We start from the raw sequence: 21,044 nt of genomic DNA, 5'->3' as shown, positions 1-21,044 counted from the left end.
GAGAGATGGAGGTTTGAAGTCAATTGTTGATAAATTGGGACACTTTGTAGTATCATGACGAGGACACTTTGTAGTATCATGACCAAATGATTTACAATATATGCAGTACAGGCACCTTATATGCACAATGGGGATTGGGATGGTCGTAGTGATTGCAGTCCACCGATCACCTTGTCTTCAAAAGCCATGGATAAAGGCTGAAAATGTTATGGCTTTGAAGGATTTCATCCTCTCTTAGAGATGTCGATTGAAAGCTTTTAAGCAAGGATGCATAGAATTTAGGGAATGACAATTCCGAGATCAATCTTTCTTTGCCATTGCTTCACTTGGTTTAGATGAGGAATATCTCATAGCATGATCATGTTCCATCATGCTGTCATCTAAACGTATTGCTTCGTTACAACATTCATCAAATGTTTCTGGATCGGATACAATGATCAAGTTATGTAAGCTGTTATTCTTTAAGCCCATTATGAAACATCCCTTCAATTGAGAATCATTTAATTTCTCCCATGACACATAAAACACTTCGGACGGTTAAGACTAAATTTGAAGAGCTTGATGTCGGCTTTTCGATGAGCACTAGAGCACCTTACGGTTTAGGAAATACGAGCCTCCAAATAGGGGTGTTTTCTAGATGGACCCCCTTTCACGTCGTGAACTAACAGGGTGTAGTTCATGGCATGGAGCGAACTTCACGGATTTTATCAAAGTCCCTTCTCTCACCTCACAGCACTCACACACTCACTAGCATGCATTCGAGAGAAAGATTAGCAAGAGGATTAGCAAGAGCAAGACTCAATTGCACAATGGGAGAGTCTGTTGTATTATGAGAGAAATTCACTTATATACATGGCCCCATAAGTGTTCACACTCACTTAAATTGTGGCTGGCCGAGCACTTTAGGCTCATAAGAGGCCTAATGCTATTACAATGACTACTCTAATAATATATCCATGAAGGACATCACTTGGGAGACTTCATCCTACATGCTACCTTGAATGTATGACCCTTTGGTGTATCTACCTTGACTCCTTGATGTAAGATAATGGTGGTAGTTCTTGTTAACCCTAGGAATGGGTTAACATCTACATATTCAAAATCCTCAAATTGTAAATCTCCATGGTGACCATTCCATTTATCCAAGGCTTGGAGTAAATGCTACATCTTTTGAAGGAAGAGCCATCTAGGACGTAGTCACTATGTCTGAAGAAGAACCTCTTCTACTAGTGTCAGCAAGAAAGCAACAAGATCTTAACCACCATAAAACCTGATCTATAACATCCACTCCTAGAAATAATTCCCAATCACCAATAGTCAAAGCTGTGTCTAACAAAGAACCCAAGGATGAAAGTTCTACTCTACAAGGAAAAATCCTCGATTGACGTCCCGGACAATAGAAAAGACTCATACGAAAGGACGCTCGTCATCAATCACCCCTCTATTGACAGCTTCACAACCCTTGACCATAACAACCAAGGTTACCATTGCAACAATCGACAAAGGAAAGGCTATCATCGTGACCTTGTCAACAACAACCTCTCTTGCCAAAGTCCCTCAAAACCTACAATAGTAAACAAATTGAATCCACAATTAGATTTAGTGAAATTCAAGGCATAACCTCAACATCAGCAGCCCCTCATTAAAGACCCCAGCCTTGTCAATCATCTATGCTGCCAAAACCCATAACTAAAGCTTCACCAACTCATATCAAAATAAAGGATTCGATTCTAACAAGGAAAGCTCATTCTCCTCCACCAAGAAGACCATCAAGATATTTCCAAAGCATCAAGAGGTGGGTGGAAAAGTAATTGCTTCAAGCACGAGGATTCTATGAGGGTAGCATTCTTGTTTGACTACCTATAGTAAGATCCAACAGCATTCCCATGGGAAAATTCAAAGGCTTGACAAGACGAAGAAAATAAGGCAACCTCTACCATGGCATCTAGGAAATTACACAAGAGAATTCCAGTAAAGGAGATATGGATTCTAAGAGTATTATTGCAAGCCCAAGGCTACCATGCCCATGCAACCTAAGTTTGGATTCCAAAAAGGCAAACCATGCCTCCAAAGAAGAAGGTATATGATTCCAGGAAGAAGTCCGCATCAAAACAAAGAACACAACACCCACTATACCATGCTCGATACCCAAGAATTCATCCACAATTGGTAGTCAAAAACCTACTTCAGGATCAGGGATACCATGAAGGCAATACCATCATATATGGGTGCCTAAAGCTATCAAGATTAATCAAGTTTCATCATCAACTTCAACTCAAGGAGCCCTAAAGAATTATATGGTATGGAGGCCAAAGCAAAAACAACCTAACCACGTGGAGGACTCCACTTACCTACTTTAGGATGACTTGCTCATCACTTCATCCAATGAAGGATGCAATTGGAGATGTCTCCACATATCATCTACATGAAACCACTCTTTGAACCAGCTGAGGATGCAAAGGCTCAGTGTAAAAAGGTGGTAGTAGGATAGAAGAATCCACTACTCATAGGAGTGCAAAATCACAACTGGGGAGCCACAAGAACCACTGCATTTTGCCTAAAAAGGCAAAATGCCACGAGAACCCCCCATAAACAAGAGTAACAAGATTATGGTCTTTGCCCTCAACATGGCTCCATGCAGTCGCCCTCAACACGGCTCCATGGCAGTCACTCCGTCATCCTCGACCAAAGCTGTCATTGCTTGCATTTCTTTCTTCAAAGTGGATCTTTATGTTCTCGCCCACGACTTCCTCACTTGATTTGAGGCCTCCACCCTGGTTTGCAAACTTATTGGTAGTCGTCCTGCATGCGGACAGCTTAGGGATCTTTTATAGGCCAGCCTCATTGGTGAACCAACAAAGATCACCGATATTCACCCTCTAGGTTGCAGATACTACCAGGTGGAGTTCGACTTGCCATCCGTGTCAGACCAAGTCATGCAGCTGAGTCCCCTTGCACTGCATACGACGCATGCCTTCTTTGCTCGGTGTGGCAACACGGCTTCAACCATGCATCTAACCCATTAGCTAGCGTTTTGGGATTCCTAGTGATAGTTTACTTCCTAAGCCTTAGGAAGGAGTACCTTCCTCTTCTCCCGATGATTGGTGGTGCCATTGGGAGAGTGATGGAGTCCCCCCCCCACCGCTACCTCGACCCTCACAAGGGAAGTTGGGATTCCATCTCTCTGTATCTGTGTGGCCTCTCTAGAGTCAGTACCACATTGTATTTTTATTCCTAGCCTTCGGGGGGACCCCATACAACAGCGCGCGTGAAGTATTCTGGCCTCCCAGGCCAATGCTTCATTTGTAGACAAATGGATCACTTAGCTAGAGCTTGCCCTCGATGATGGCAGTCCCAGGAGACCGCCTCCAATGGTCCCTCCCCCTGTTTCTCGTGCTGCCCTACACCAGGGGGGTAGAGAGAGGGGTAGGCCCTCACACAGCATAGCACCAGGCCCCGACTTTGGGTGACTTAGCAGATGGTCAATGGCAGCGAACAATTGGACTATGCTTGGGCCGCCAGATGACCATCAGAGCCGAGCATCGCCGCCAAGTGCGCTAGGTCGGCAGATCTCAAGAGGATCCCAACACATTCCTGTTGGTGACACGCCCTCTCCTATCCTAGAGTGACCCCTCCGGCCCCACCAGTATGGCGACCGATCCCTCGTCGAGATCCCCCTCGGACCCTTAGAGTTTTGAGAGGCCGATCGGCCTCTCAGAGCCCCCAATGGGCCCCTCCCCCTAGCCTTCCTCTCCAATGGATCCCCCTCAGTAGCACCCCTCCCCAGCCTCTCCGCCCCTCCGCCCTCTCTCATCACCACCTCCCCCACCTCCTTGCCCTTCTCCTCTCCCAGTCTCATCAACGACTTTACCCACCACAACACTCTGCCCTGCCTTTATCATCCGATCCCTCCCTCCCCCCCTTTCTGTGCCTCTCGAGAGCACTCTCGTCACCCCCCAGTACCCTCGACCCAGTGTGGAGGTAGCCGGCGGGATCAGTCCATCGCTTGATTCACAAATTCTCCGATCCGGTAGAGATGACCATCGCTGCCACCCCGGTGAGGGCTCTCCTTCCAGAGTCCCCAAGCAGGGCCCCCAGGATCCTGGGACAGTCCGTGGACTATAGTTTCTTTTGATGTTTATATCAACGAAAGGGATTGACATATTTGAGGAGATAGTAGCCCTTGTTCAGGTATGTGTGGTTTTTCACCACTTCAGGCCCTCTATGCCAGATAATGGCTCAATGATCTCCTCTTTCCCCTTCAGTGAGCCCCGAGGATAGAGTGGGATCCTGAGTTAGTGGCACTGCCTTTAGGGTCAAGTAGTCGAGCTCTCCCACCATCTCCATGATCTCCGCATCACCGACATTCTCACCCATTTTTGGCCTCTCGCTAGAATGGATCTTGGAGGTTTAGCCCATCGAGGCCAGGATGAAGAGATGGTAGTATCCAGTTTGGAGGTGCTGCTCTTTGTGTTCATGTATACCTTTGTTGCGGTACCTCTTCCCCCTCTTACAGATACCTATACTGGATCAATGGAGTCCGGAGCATGCATATGCAAGTGCTCGTATAGAGTGGCGTCACATGGAGGGCAGGATTAGTGCCCACCTAGCGCGCCTTCGCTGCCGCACGGGTTGTGATTATTCCATGTCTAAACCCTTGCCCAAGACTCTTCGGAGGGTAGTTTGGTAGTGCCGCATAATTCCGAGATCGATATTCATGGAACATTCATGGTTTAGGGGGGCCTCATGGAGGACCCATAGAGATTTGTTTCCTCCAAGAACATCATCTCTCAGAGAGGTACACCCGTAGATGTAGGAACATTCTTCCAGGAAGGAGCCATACTTTCTGGTCCCCATCCTTCAGCCCCTTAGGGACAGAGGGAGAGGTGTGTATTTCTGTTAGCAAGTGTTAATCCCATTTTGGATTAACAAACATGATCCTCAATTGAGGACATTAATAAGTGTCATGAAATGGCACTATAAAAGTTGTACATTATGAGATATTGGCCACCCAAGGCCTCATAAGTAAGTTTTGGGCACCCAAGTGTGAATAAGGGCCAATTGTATATAAGGCATTTGTATATTAGGCATTTTCTCATAATGAAGAGATACAATCCCCTTTGTGCAATCCCCTTTGTGCTATTGAGAGTTCTCCCTTTGCGTCTTGAGAGATATTGAAGGAGTGAGAGCATTCTAGCATTGTGCCTCTTTTATGCTTATATGATTCATGCTTGTGTGAGAGAGTGAGAGAGAGAGAGTGATTGTCCCATGCAAAGGTGTGAGCAACTCCATGGTGATAGCGTGGAGGTGGAGCTTGGAGTTTGGAGCTTAATGAGCGAGCTTGGAGGCCTCAAGGGACTCAAGATCGAAGCATTGGTAAGTACCCTATGATAGTTGTGATCTATTGCTCATCCATTAGGTGAATGTGTAGAGTTTCCTCTCGGAGGTGTGGTAGCCCATAACATTTTTGGTGCTGTTGTTGGGAAAACACCTTTGTTTCTTTCAACCTCTTAGAGTTTCAGCTCCCATTGCATAGGATTCATTATTGCCCTTGCATTCTTGTAGTGCATTGTGTGGAAAATGAATGGATAAGATGTGTGTGGTAGAAAAAAATGTGAGAAATTGGTTGTGATGTTGTGTGTGTTTGTATATTTGCATCTTTCAAACCACCAGCGTGAATGAGCAGGTTGGTGTGTTGTTTTCTTTCTATTTCAAAAAAATTCATAAAAATAAAAAACATAAGGGACCATTGAATGTGCCAAGAACTTGCATTTCGTTCTTTAGGAGTGGCACTGTCGATTTGCTATCAATTGGATAAGTATTACGCACCCAAAGTCTCCAAATTTGACACGAGAAGTTTCACGTGAAAGTGCAGAAAAATTATTCACGTCGTGAAACGATTTCCTGCAGTTTCACGCCTTGAATCGCTCATGAAATCAATGCCGTAATTAACACCAAAAATCACGGGATTCCCCTTCCAAAAATAGAAAACCTTATCCTAACACCTTGCAATCTGCCAAAATTTTTGAGCACGTGAAAGTTCAAGAAGGCATTCATGACATGAAACGATCTAAAGCTTTCACGGTATGAAACCCTTACGGTTTCACGATGTGAAGTGACTTGAAGCTATTCACGGCATGAAACCCTTACGGTTTCACGACGTGAAGTGACCTGAAGCTATTCACGACGTGAAACCGTTACTGTTTCATGATGTGAAATGATCTGAACTATTCATGGCATGAAACCCTTACTGTTTCATGATGTGAAACGATCCGAGACTGGTCACAGCGTGAAACGATTTTTTTGTTGATTCACGGGTAGGCCAAAACCAATGATTAGATAGACCGAGGCCACAAGGTTCAGATAAGAAGGCGTATTATACCAAAAAGAGAGAATCCAACCTTAAGGGTACACAAATTTTTGAGCACGTGAAAGTGCAGGAGAGCATTCAGGACATGAACCAATTCTTGCAGTTTCACAACATGAACCACTAGTTTCACGGCATCTGAAACAGAGAGATAAAACCAAAAGTAAAATCTAATTGGGTTGACAAATAGCTTATCAAATCATATATACATGCACTTAAGATCCAGAAAACTCATCGGAGATGATCTTACGCCTGACGATAGTGCATCGAATCACCCAAGATCTTCCTACCAAAGAAGTGTGGGATCAGAACATTCCGCAAGCACACACTTGAGTGTCTTAAAAAACCTAACCCCACCGTTGAAACTAGTAGTGAAGAGTCCATGAAAGAAGGGCTGAGATACACTGGGTTTGGGGAAGAGGAGAAACCACCCTCCCTAACCAGGTCCAGTGGTATCATTGATATCACTCGGGGATTTTTTGGTCTCCAAACCAACTATGAGGAAGAAGCACAATTTGCGGGCATGAGTCCGTCAACCAGCGCTGGACTCGGTCTACGACAAGAAGTGCCATTCCAATTGTCGAATTCTAGGCTGTCGAATATCGGCACTCCTTGAATAAGACGAGACATGGAAAGTGCGGCTGGGACGGGTCAAATATTCTCCTCCACTATCGAGGAAGTAGAGTTAGACCTCAAACGGAGTGAGGTGGAATGACAACTACAAGAGTTGAGCTTAAGGAAATAAGAGCTCGCGACACTCGTAGGACAAGAGCTAAGAAGAAGGAAACGGGAAGTCTTAACCCACTTCAGTCATGGGGGAAGGAACCAGAAATAGCTATGGGTAGAAGTGAGGGAGAAATTTCAAACTTGGAACCCATAAACAAGGAATCCAGAATGGAGGAAGGATTTACAACCATAGAAGAAGAGGGTAACTTGGCTGGCAGGGTAGTTGAAGTAGAGGACCGACTCTACACCAAAAAGGATATTGAGCAGATGTTCAATAATCCTACATTCCTACAAGACATGGAACTCCTGATTCTACAAAGACGTACGGAGGCGATGAATGGGGGGTCACTCCAAGATACCACGGGCTGTACCATCCCATGGACCCAAAATACCTAGAAGGGTCAATATAGGTAGGGGATGTGACCTAGGAAGGGGGAGCAATTTCCCAAGGTCCTAGGATAGATCCAAACTTGGACCTTAATGTAGCCATGAGGGTGGATCTGCTGAATATGGCAGCAGGTCGGGGGATGGTCAAAGAACTAGGTACTACTCTAGAATCCCGACCTTCCCAGATGAAACCACATATCATTTCAAAACTTGTCCAAAAGTTCTCTGGGAACGAGGATCCTATCTGGCATGTAGAGATTTTTGAATCCACATGTGAAACCTGTGGGCCGGTTAGTGATGTGACCATGATACATGCCTTCTCACTGACCTTGGAAGGAAAAGCTCATCAATAGTTCCAAACTCTTAATGTTTTTGTGCCCAGTTTTGCCTGTAGTGGTGATAGGTGGAGCCCTATGGCACAATTACATAATATTAAACAAAAGGAAGAAGAGTCAATGAGGGACTATGTTTCTCGTCTCTGAAGCACTTAAATTTGAGATGCAAACTTCAGGAAAGGTTAACTGATGATCAGTTGTTGCCTTGTTTCCAGAGGGGGGTTAGAGACCATAAAATGCACAATTACCTGGTATTAGTGTGACCTGCTACTCTTGATGCATGCTACAAATTGGCAATCGAATATGAAGATAATATGTTAGAATTGCCACAACCAGAAGAAGATGTTAAAACATCTTCAGCAAAACAACTACGACTTCGCATGTCTTGAGCCACCAAGAAATTGGAACCCGAAGCAAGCAAGTTGGAAACATGACGTGGATGAGCCTAGTAATGCCATACTAGAAAAATTGAAGGTCAAGGAGGGAAGAGAAACATCTGGGCATGGGCATAATCACCTTTACCCCCACAGGGAATTGGTGTGGTGCTCTATGTGTAGATTAAATCACACCACCACCGAGTGTCCACAATTAAGAGCAAGGCCATTACTCTATTGTGCTCACTGTGTAAAATTAGGAAATCATGACACTTCAATGTGTAGATGTCCAAGGTTTCAAAATCTTGCACAGCTACCAGCACACTTAGAGCCCCATTGGCTTTACCAACGCCACCTATACAGATCACCGCTACTGCGGGACAACCCAACTCTTCCTACTTACCTAGGGAGATGTTCCGGGTGCAAGACACTTCACCTTTGCTGCCACCAGTTCTACCACCACAACCACTATAGGCTAAGATCAATCAAGTGTTGATTGAAGAGCCGTCAAAAGATGTTGATATGGTGCAGGAAATAGAACTTAGTGGAGAGTATTATGAGGATACGGCTGAGGTTGCACCGGAATACTACATCTTACAGAATAATACGCTAGTACCTATGTTTCAAACCACGGTACAATGGAAGTCCAAGGACATGAACTCGAATTTGAGAAGGGGATTGCTACAATGCTTTGGCTACCAAAGGGCCACATCGAGTAGCCGATTGCCCAAACAAGAATATGAGTCATACACATAAACAACAACAAGTGGCAGTTTCGTCCAATGACATGCTAGTGCTCACCTGTACTAAATGTGAAATTGATTATTTGATGAAAGATTGTCCATACCAAGCAAGTAGCCCTGCTTCTACTACCAATCAAACCGCCATCCGGACCATTAGTGTACAACCTAGGAAGATCACACCGCTTAATGTCCTGACAAGAGCTCAAGCTCAACTAGAAGATAAGGGAAGAAATCGAGCAGATGCAACTATTCCCAGAACTGGCCAAAGGAGAAGAGTTAAAAAAGTGGGTAAGGGTGAGACACAAGTCACAATCCAAGACGGATCCAAAGAAGATACAATTGATACCAGATCCACCCAATCGAAGGATGAAGGGGGTCAAGAGATCAATCATAGAGGATCAAATCAAGGGAAGCAAGGAGAGCAACCGACGACTCCTAAGGGGGTCGGTGAATATCCCAATGCGGATGAAGAAAAAAGAAAGCTTGAAGATGCCAAGGCCTTAGTCGAAGAATACCAACGGCTTCATGATGCCAAGCTAAGGGCCAACATGGTAAGGGGGGATACAGTTTACCCACCACGAAACGAGCCAAACCGGGATAGGGTATTGGACGTGCAAACCCCAATTCCAAAAGGAACAAAAGAGGAGTCCCCAAGCAGACACGAATGGCTGCAAGCACACAACCAGGAAACCAGCAAGCTCAAAACAGGGAGCAATGGTGTGTCACTCACCGCTCAGACCACCATCGAAGGATTCTCGCGCCGCGATGAAGAAGGAGCCGCCGTCGCCGCTCTACCGTCTCGCCGCCGCCATGCCGCCACGCAATGCTCGATCGCTACACTCTCTCTCTCTCTCTCTTTCACACACACACACACACACACACACAGACACACACACACACACACACACACGCTGGAGAAGGAGATGGAGAAGATGAAGCAAGAGCACTCCTTGTATTCAACACTTAGAGAATGAGAGGTTTTAGGTTACATTTGACTTTTATATATGACCTGGCCGTTCACACATGCATGAACTGTGAGACCCCTTTGCCCCCTCTAGCATTCTGGCGTAAGACAGTCCTTTAAGAAAACAGGGTTTCTATGCAAGTTTTCAGAAGTTTGATTTTCTTTTGAATACAAGGAGTATTTCTTTTGAATACAAGGAGTATTTCTTGAATCAGTATCCCCAAAACTTCTTGATCGAAATTCTGAATTTTATACAAGAATTCCTCGAATTCTATAACCTTGATCCACAAATCAATTTGAAGGGTCTCAAACTTAGTTTCAGATTTGGTGGGAGTTTTGAGTGTATTTTTCTAAACTGGTCACTCCTTCTTTCCTCGAAACTGACGAAAGAGTTTGGTCTTGGTCATAGTCTGATTCAAGGTTCGAGTCGGATAAGATTTTTCCTAAACTATCTTTCTCAAAAAGGTTTGATAATTCAGTTACTATTTTATTGAATTTCTTTCTTTGAATATTCACTTAACTGATTTCTAAATTAGTTACGAATTCCAATGAGGAGGAATAAATTAATCATTTATCTGAATATTTCAATCTCGATAGATTTCTTAAATTTTCTTTTTACAATCCGTGTGAATATAAAACGATAGAAATTTCTCTCTTAGAGTATTTAATTATTCATTTATCAAATACTCATAGAATTTAAAAGAATTCTAATTTTGATATAAAAATTCTTTATGCATCTATTTATGCATAAAAATCAACTTCAATGGGAATAACACTTTTATTAAAAAAAAGTCCTTTTATGCATCTATTTATGCATAAAATCAAAGTTAATAGAAATAACACTTTTAAAATAAAAAAATTTCTTTATGCATCTATTTATGCATAAAAATCATTTTTTATAAGAATAATGCTTTTATAATAAAAATTTTTCTTTATGCATCTTTCTATGCATAAAAATCAAATTTAATAAGAATAACACTTTTATAATAAAAAAATTTCCTTTATGCATCTTTCTACGCATAGAATCAAATTTAATAAGAATAACACTTTTATAATTAAAAAAATTTCCTTTATGCATCTTTCCATGCATAGAAATCAAATTTAATAAGAATAACACTTTTATAATTAAAAAAATTTCTTTATGCATCTTTCTATGCATAAAAATCAAATTTAATAAGAATAACACTTTTGTAATAAAAAAAATCCTTTATACATCTTTCTATGCGTAGAATCAAATTTAATAAGAATAACACTTTTATAATAAAAAATTTTCCTTTATGCATCTTTACATGCATAGAAATCAAATTTAATAAGAATAACACTTTTGTAATTAAAAAAATTCCTTTATGCATCTTTCTATTCATAGAAATCAAATTTAATAATTAATATCATTGATATCCATGCATATTCATAGGTGAATATGTACATGGAGTAATTAGAATATTTCTTTTAGATGCAAAAATGGTGGGAATTACTCTTTTGGAATAACATAAAAACAAACTTTCTTTTTCACAAAATTCTAGAAAATTTTGCCATAACCTCCTTTGTATGGCTGACCATTTCTCATTTTTATCTTTCTTTATTTAACTTAATTAACCCAAATTAGAATTATAGAACTCTAATCTATACAATTTTCTAAATTCAAGAGAGTAAACAATAAGAAGAGTTTAATTAATCACTTAGTTAATCTTTCTAGGATTAAGAAAGGTTGGAATGTAAAGAAGAGAAGGGGGTGGCCTTTTTATCAAAGGCATAGCATTTGAATTTAATTCAAACATTTGCAAAACATAAAAATCAAGAAAACCATAGATTTTTCATTAAACAAAGTAAGAAAATTAGCTTACATGGAGCTTGTAAGCTCTCCTTTGGCTTGAGGGATTGAGGGTTCTACTCTTGTTTGAAGCAAGAGTGGCCACCACCAATTCACTTTGAAGAGGATTAGGCCAAAAACAATTGAATTATTAAAAAATTCAATGTAGATGGCTGAGGACAGGAGTAATAGTGCCTAAAACACCATTAAGCTTTTACAAAGGGGGAGGCTTCTATTTATAGGAGAAAGTGAGTCTCTAACCAAGCAAACTGATTCTAGAATTTTCCAGATCAGTTTGGTCAATTTTTGACCATTTTTGGGTCAGTTCAGCTTACTTTTTTGGATCTAGTTTTGAAACAGGAGAGATGAAAATATCTCATTTTATTAATTAAGAATTGGGGGTAATGATGAGAAAAAGGTGCCTACTTTATGAGGGGAGATCCCCACACTGAGGTGTCAAAATTCAGTTTTTTAATTCTTTTCTTTGGTCCTTAGTCCACTCTTCATCTTATGTGAGCATTTACTCATTTTTGGGGGGGTTTTCTTTTATTCTTCAATTTATCTCCTCCCTACATTTGGATTAATCTTATTGGACCATAGGAACCTTAAATGGACCATAATCTAAAAATTTCTGAAAATCTGGACCCTTAGGCTAAGGTCTTTTATACCTACTTTCAATTAATTCCAATTGCACATTGGAAAGTTCTTTTTGAATTTTTGTTTTGAGGGGAAACCATTTTAGACACTAGGAGGATTTTTTAATCCAAAAATATCTCAATTTTGAATTACCTCCCTCTAGACATTTTCTCTCTCCAGGCCAAAACAGGATCTTTCTTTTATTTCATAGAGGGGAATAATTATAAGATCTGAAGGGGAGGTTCTTATACATGCACACCTCAAAAGCTGGAGGGAGGAATCTTACATCCTACCCCACTTAAAAAACGCGAGATGTCCTCATCTCGCAAACTAGAGGACAACTCTTTCCCTTAAGATCCAACTGATTCTGGGGTTCCTTATAGTCTGGTGAACCCAACAGAATCCTGGTATAAAGATCCCTTATATAGAACTCATTATCAGATAACAATTCATTCAGATCATATCATTCATATCCTTAACACAATAATGGTCCATTAGACCGAAATTTCCATCTGAACATGGGAATTTCAATTATAGAGGTTTTTAATTTGTCATCCCTTAACTTGATCCACTAGGTCAAGTGTTAACAGTAGCAATCTGTCAGCACAATCCACTAATCTCATAGTGATTTGCTAAAGTCATTATCGTCATTCCAGTCACACAGGGACTTGTCCCATTCATCCTCATTATGGTTTTGCTCAGCTTATCGCTTTTCAACCAAAATTCAGGAATCATCATTTTTCAATCAGAATCCAAATCAACTCATCAGTTCTCAACCACAATTTTAAAATCATATCAACCACATTCGAATTCATCATCTGGATAGCATTTTTACTTATAATTTCAAGGTCTTAGATTTACTAGTATATACTGCCAGTAAAAGAGCTGCAATTATACCTCGGTATATACAGGTAGTCATGGTCCTTGGAATTTTAAGGTAAATATAATCATGTCTAGGCCTCAAGCAAGTCAGGGATTCCATACAATTGCGGTACTTCCATTTGAAGACCCAATTACCTATTTATGAATCTTCATTCTGAATATCAATTTGTATGAATTTCATCCACAATTACAACCTTTTACTGCTACTTCATAAATTTTTGACATTTCTGGTTTCAACTTTAGCCAATTCGCTCTGATACCACAACTGAAAGATCCCTGTCCCCTCCGTGCAACGAATTCAGGGTGCTAGCAGCAGAAGTAGCACTTCTTGCGCGGGGCAGGGTCCCTCACTCGGGGCCTCACCCACGGATATCCGAACAAGAGACTAATCTCTCGGTTCTTTCACAACTGAACCTAGAAAAAGTTCCCTCACCTGGAAAGTACGGGCGATTCCTCCAAGATAAATTTACTCTAATGTAGTCAAGAGCCTTAATTAACTGAACTGATTTGATCGAACCCGTAAGTCCCATAGTCAGATCAAGGAAAAGACTTGCACTTAGATCATAGAGACCAACGCTTTTTTCCTCATTGAGAGAGGCACAACCGTTGATTCTTTTCCATAGAACAATTTTTATCCGGGATTTACTTCATCTATCGTACCATAACAGAATTGAGTCTCATTTTAGGGATCCATCAGTCCCAGCCTAAGTCCCATGGGTGTAGTGATGGGATCCATTTAAGAATTTGGTTAGGTTTTGTCCCGGTACCACGGGAAAGAGTTCCCAGGCCTCATGCAAACTTAAAACTAGTCACACCACTTACACACCCAATATGAAATTGCCTTTTTCACAGATTCAGCTGTCTTTAAAACAATCATTTAATGAAACTATAGTATCACTGATCATAATCCTCCAAAATATCTGGTTGAATCCTAATTTCCAATTTTTCCTTCATCGGTGTACCTATGGCATCATTGGCAACCAGAACGCTCACCGCCTGTCCACTCATGGGCCTTTTCAATAGTTCCTAGCTCATAGTACCCAGCAATATATTCACTTATAAAAATCAAAATAGAATCTTCGTTGAAGATCAGCAAGATCAACCAACAGATCCATATAAAAGAGCCATACACTCATCCGTTGAGGACCAACAAGGCTAATCAACCAGATCCATGCCGGAATTCAGAAAACAACTCTTACTCCATGATGCACATGTGGGTATCTTTGGTGACCCAGAGCCCGAGCACTGTATGGTCAGCATCCTCTAGGATCCTTCATAGGTCACCTAGAGCTTCACTCATAGGCCGCTTCCTTAGTCCCTCATCCACCGTACCGAAAGCTCACCATTTAAATCGAACCGAGGTTGGTTAAGACCTCAGCCGACCTTGCTACGCGAGATGTTCTCCGTTGACTCTCCGTCAACTGTTGTAACTTTATCCACGACCTCATTCACAAGATGATCAAAATGCTTCCCCAGCATTCTTGACATAAAACAGTCATTTAAAAATAGGTCATAAATACAGTTTCTATAATGAACTCTCGTCTTTCCACATTGTTCCACATCAATCCTCATTTATTTCATATGTATTCCCATTCTCATCACATCATTTTCCACCTCATCACATATTTCCTCATCGCATCAGATCTCATCCACTCGCATCTACCCATATCCACATCTCATCACATCATATTCATTCACATCACATATCATCCATTCACATCTATCCTAATTTACATCACATCTCATTCACTCACATCCCGATTCACATGACGTCACATCTCATTCATTCACATCCCGATTCACATCACTTCACATCTATTCACGTCCATCACACACATTTACATCACATCCATTTACATCCATCACAACACATTCATTCATTCATATCCATCACATTCATTCTCATCACCATCCCATCACATACATTCTATCCACATTATATCACATCACTTCTATCCACATCTCATCTCATTCATCCACATCCATCCAATCGTTCACATGTACGACTACCCACATCTATTCATACATTCATATCTATCACTTCACATCCACATATATTCATGTCACATCACATCTCTTTATATCACATCACATTCTTTCATACACATCCACATCCATTCTTTCACATACATCCACATCCATTCTTTCACATACTCATCCACATCCATTCTTCACATACACATTCATATCCATTCTTCACATACACATCCACATCCATTTTCACATACACATTCACATCCATTCACATCACATACACATCCATTCTTCACATACATATTCACATCCATTCTTCACATACACATCCACATCCATTCTTCACATACACATTCACATCCTTTCTTCACATACACATCCATATCCATTCTTCACATACACATTCACATCCATTCTTCACATACACATCCATATCCATTTTCACACATATTCACATCCATTTTCACATACATATTCACATCCATTCTTCACATACACATCCATATCTATTCTTCACATACACATTCACATCCATTCTTCACATACACATTCACATTCATTTTCACATACACATTCACATCCATTTTCACATACACATTCACATCCATTCTTCACATACACATTCACATTCATTTTCACATACACATTCACATCCATTTTCACATACACATTCACATCCATTTTCACATCCATCTGATTCACATGTCATCACGTAAAGGTAAAGAGAAAGTGGTTGAGTCCCTTGGTATGCCTGATATTTCTCTTGTTGATGGAGAGTCTAGTGGCTCGGAGATGAGTTGTGAGACCCCTCTGCCCCCTCCAGCATTCTGGCATAAGAGAGTCCTTTAAGAAAACATGGTTTCTATGCAAATTTTCAGTTTGATTTTCTTTTGAATACAAGGAGTATTTCTTGAATCAGTATCCCCAAAACTTCTTGATCGGAATTCTGAATTTTATACAAGAATTCCTCGAATTCTATAACCTTGATCCACAAATCAATTTGAAGGGTCTCAAACTTAGTTTTAGATTTGGTGGGAGTTTTGAGTGTATTTTTCTAAATTGGTCACTTCTTCTTTCCTCGAAACTGACGAAAGAGTTTGGTCTTGGTCATAGTCTGATTCAAGGTTCGAGTCGGATAAGATTTTTCCTAAACTATCTTTCTCAAAAAGGTTTGATAATTCAGTTACTATTTTATTGAATTTCTTTCTTTGAATATTCACTTAACTAATTTCTAAATTAGTTACGAATTCCAATGAGGAATAAATTAATCATTTATCTGAATATTTTGATCTCGATAGATTTCTTGAATTTTCTTTTTATAATCCATGTGAATATAAAACGATAGAAATTTCTCTCTTAGAGTATTTAATTATTCATTTATCAAATACTCATAGAATTTAAACATAGAATTTAAGAGAATTCTAATTTTGATATAAAAATTCTTTATGCATCTATTTATGCATAAAAATCAACTTCAATGGGAATAACACTTTTATTAAAAAAATCCTTTTATGCATCTATTTATGCATAATATCAAAGTTAATAGAAATAACACTTTTAAAATAAAAAGAATTTCTTTATGCATCTATTTATGCATAAAAATTATTTTTCATAAGAATAACGCTTTTATAATAAAAAAATTCCTTTATGCATTTTTCTATGCATAAAAATCAAATTTAATAAGAATAACACTTTTATAATTAAAAAAATTTTCTTTATGCATCTTTCTATGCATAGAATCAAATTTAATAAGAATAACACTTTTATAATTAAAAAAAATTCCTTTATGCATCTTTCCATGCATAGAAATCAAATTTAATAAGAATAACACTTTTATAATTAAAAAAAATTCCTTTATGCATCTTTCTATGCATAAAAATCAAATTTAATAAGAATAACACTTTTGTAATAAAAAAATTTCCTTTATGCATCTTTCTATGCATAGAATCAAATTTAATAAGAATAACACTTTTATAATAAAAAAATTTCCTTTATGCATCTTTCCATGCATAGAAATCAAATTTAATAAGAATAACACTTTTGTAATAAAAACAATTCCTTTATGCATCTTTCTATGCATAGAAATCAAATTTAATAATTAATATCATTGATATCCAGGCATATTCATAGCTGAATATGTACATGGAGTAATTAGAATATTTCTTTTAGTTTATAATACTCACCAACATCTAAACCTCTGTGAGTCCACTCTATATCACCCTTATGACATTCTAAAACTCTACAGTAATATTTACAAACATTTAGAAGCCATGATGACAACTGTACAATATAATTTTTATGCGACCCATATAGAGTACCCAACTATAAACGAAGAGGAAATTCCAGACTTAAAGGAATTCATTAAGACTCATAAGCCTAGTCACCCACCACCTAGCACAGAACACGGTCAAGAAGAAACCTCTTCATTTTTAAAATCCACTTACCCTGTCTACGCTAATGTTGCTAGTAAACTACTTAACCCCTATCCTACCTCACAACCTACTAACATCTCTCTCAGGCCGAATGCATCTTCTCATTTTTTAATCCTCTTGAGACTAATTTTTCCACTAACACTCGCCCCCGAGGAGGTACGGGCAACTACTCCATCTCTACCATGGCATGCTCAAGAGGTGAGACATACTACACCAAAAGATAATCTTCAATCATTTACTGATGACACAATTTTGGATGATTTGATAACTGCAAAATATGAGGGACTTATCAAAGCAGGTAATCCACTTTTGAAGCCCAAACTGATGTTCAAAGCACTAATGCGGATTATTCCTTTTGAGCCTACCTGATATGGATCATGCCGGAGGCATACTCAGAGGTCACTCCAACAAGCAACATAATGTACCATACCCTCTTCATGCACCACGACCTGATCTTGAGGAATTGCTTCCATTGGCGGGAGAGGGTCCTTTATGGGCAAACGTGGCTAGGCACACAAAGCTTGCCAACCCACAATTGGCAGACTTATTGGAGATCCGAATAGTCACTTTTATGATCAGCTATTGTTTTTGTAGGTGGCAAAAAGAAAATCCTGTACACACCAGAGGCGACTACACTACCATCTCACCACTACTGAAGAGCACCCCTGCCTGGAGGATTTCAAACTTCAACCCGAATGGAGAAAGGAGTACCTCGAGATTCTCGAATACAGCTAGGTGTACATGACAACGCTACCCACATTGCGGGTTGATCCATTGTACATGCCAATCAAGAGAAGATGGACTCCGCTAGAGTTTCACGAAGCCAAAAGATGTGACTCTCATGTGTGCTATAATTTTCCAGGCATGCTGGAAAGCAACACATAGATGGCCTCCTCCTCATTAATTTGTCACACCTACACCACTAAGTTGATCAATCATACAACAGATGTCATTTACGTGAGCAACAATACTGGTTTTATCATTCTTTTCCATCCGATAAAGCTTCTTCCTTAAGAAGAATCTAGCAGCTGTATTTGTTTGCCCAAAGATAGATTTGAGCTGAAGCCATGCTTCATTTGAAGTCTTTGCAAAACTAACTTGATGAATCTAGCTATCACTAAGCCCATAAATAATGAGAGACAATGCCTTTGAGTCTAAAGTGGTGTACTTAGAGATAAGATTTGGATCTCAACTTGGTCTTTTCTTAGTTCCATTTACCACTCCCCACATTTCTTTCTCAATCAGACACATTTGCATTTTGATGCACCAAGTGTGGTACTTGGAGCCATCAAATTTGTTGGCTTTGTCAAATATTTTCCCCACCATGGTTGCCATGGTACTCAACCTGGCACTCACACACACAGTGTTACACAAATAAGGAAGTCCTTTATAGCTCTAGACTTTACAATGGAGGTTGGCTTTTCACCTAGAAATGCTTTTACTCAAGGATCCCTTCACCAAACAAATGAAGGTGTGTGCACATGAATTGTGACCACCCCTGATAGTGTGAATTTGTCTGGGTTTTGAACTTTGTCTTAGATTCTTTGGCTAGTGCAAGTTTGGCTTTAGTTTTAGTATGTAAAAACCTTGGCATTTGACTAGCACACCTCACACTTGAACCCCTCAACCCTCTTTGCACTAAGCAATGCAAGATGAAATGTGCTCTTTATAGTGCCAGAGCATATACATTATGTTGTGCACAAGGAATGCTTATGTAATGCTAGTCTCCCACAAGATGAAATGAATATCAAGAGTGTGAAAATCCCCCTTGATCACAAGGTAAATATGGAGGACCTTGAACCTTAGAGCCATTTTAAAAAAAATCACAAAGAAAGGAAATTGTAAACAAATACTTTCCCTCCTATAATGAAGGAGGAAAGTAAGTGACGATGGAGCTCAAAATTGTCCTTTAGTCGTGGAGTAATTTCCTAGTGGTTTGTTGGAGATGAACCACCCAGAGTTGTGCCAGAGTGTTGTGCACTCAATGCTTTGATTAACCCATCGATTAGAGCTGATTTGATCAATAATGGCACCTTGTTCTCTGCAATGAGCTCTTTTTGACCCTGTTGCAGGAATTGCAATAGTGTGCTCTCAAGGTCGTCGATTGTAGGCTAGTTTTCTATTGAGCCGACTCGCCAAGAATAGTAGTACACAAGCCTCCACAATATGCTTATGTTTTGGTGTAATGCGAGGCTATTGAGGGCCTCCAAGTTACCTTTTCTTTTAGCTCATAGAGGCTCTAAGACCCATGTTTAGTCTTTTAATTTTAGTTGCCCATTTTCAGCTACTTTGCAGGCTCGATGCATAGGTCGATGCCCTAAGGTGGGCTACTAAAGCCCTAATACACTGATTGCAATGGATGCCCACCACAAGAAGGCAAGTGAAGCCTCCAAGTAGTGCAATTTTCACATTGTTTTTATCACTCAGAAAAAATAGAATTTTGTTACCTTCTTGGTGTTGGAGCTTTCAACCACTGTCCATGGGGGCTGCCACTTGATGACGGCTTGAAATGCTTTGATGCAATCAAACTCCCTTCATAATGCTCTCAACACCACTATTTTCTCTTCACACAAAGTGTCTCTCACATAAAAATGCTTATTCACACCCACAATGGTGTGGCCCACTAAGTGGTAATCCCTCCCTTAATCCCTTATTATGCCACTCACAAAGAGGATGAGAGGAATAGATGAGATAATGATTTCAAGATATCCACAAAGAGGTTATGCTCACATAGAGACCTACACACACGTGTAAACTATTTTAACTCCTTCCTCTTCACTCTAATGTGCCACCACTCAATGAAGTGATGAATCAGCCCCAAAATACAACAAATGCTACACTTTCTTCTTCATTCCAATGTGCCAAGTGATGAATCAGCAAAACAAATGCAGCAAAGAGTCACTCACAAAGAATACCACTCAATGTTAATAGATAATGCTACCCACAAGCACAAAGATGTATCTATGAACTCATGAAAGATTACACTCCCATGGAAAGGAGTTCTGATACCATGTTAAAAGACATGGTGTGAGCTTAGTTATTGAATAAATCAAGCAATGCACAAGATTATCACATAAACTATCTCACACCATTAAAGCAACACATGCCACCACTTAGATGTTAATGAAATGTAACCAATGAGCAATGGAGTATACTCAAGGTCACCACCACAAATGCATCACATAGACAAATACCAATGAAGAGAGCAAAGAGAGATTATTTCCACAAAGGACCACTTAGTATATTGATCACTAAGCAAGTACACAAAGTATGGGCACTATACTCTCCACTTAGCTATGTCTAGCTCTCTAATCTATGAGTAGTAGCCCCTGATTTTATAGACTCACAGGGAGGCACCTAAAGCCCTTGATTCTCTCCATCTCCCTATGATTTCTCACCTGACTCACCTAAAAG

The sequence above is a fragment of the Cibotium barometz genome, chromosome 30 (assembly GCF_041138505.1).
Source record: "Cibotium barometz isolate CiBa-2024 chromosome 30, ASM4113850v1, whole genome shotgun sequence".
NCBI lineage: Eukaryota > Viridiplantae > Streptophyta > Polypodiopsida > Cyatheales > Cibotiaceae > Cibotium > Cibotium barometz.
Note: the sequence above shows the minus strand (reverse complement) of the source record.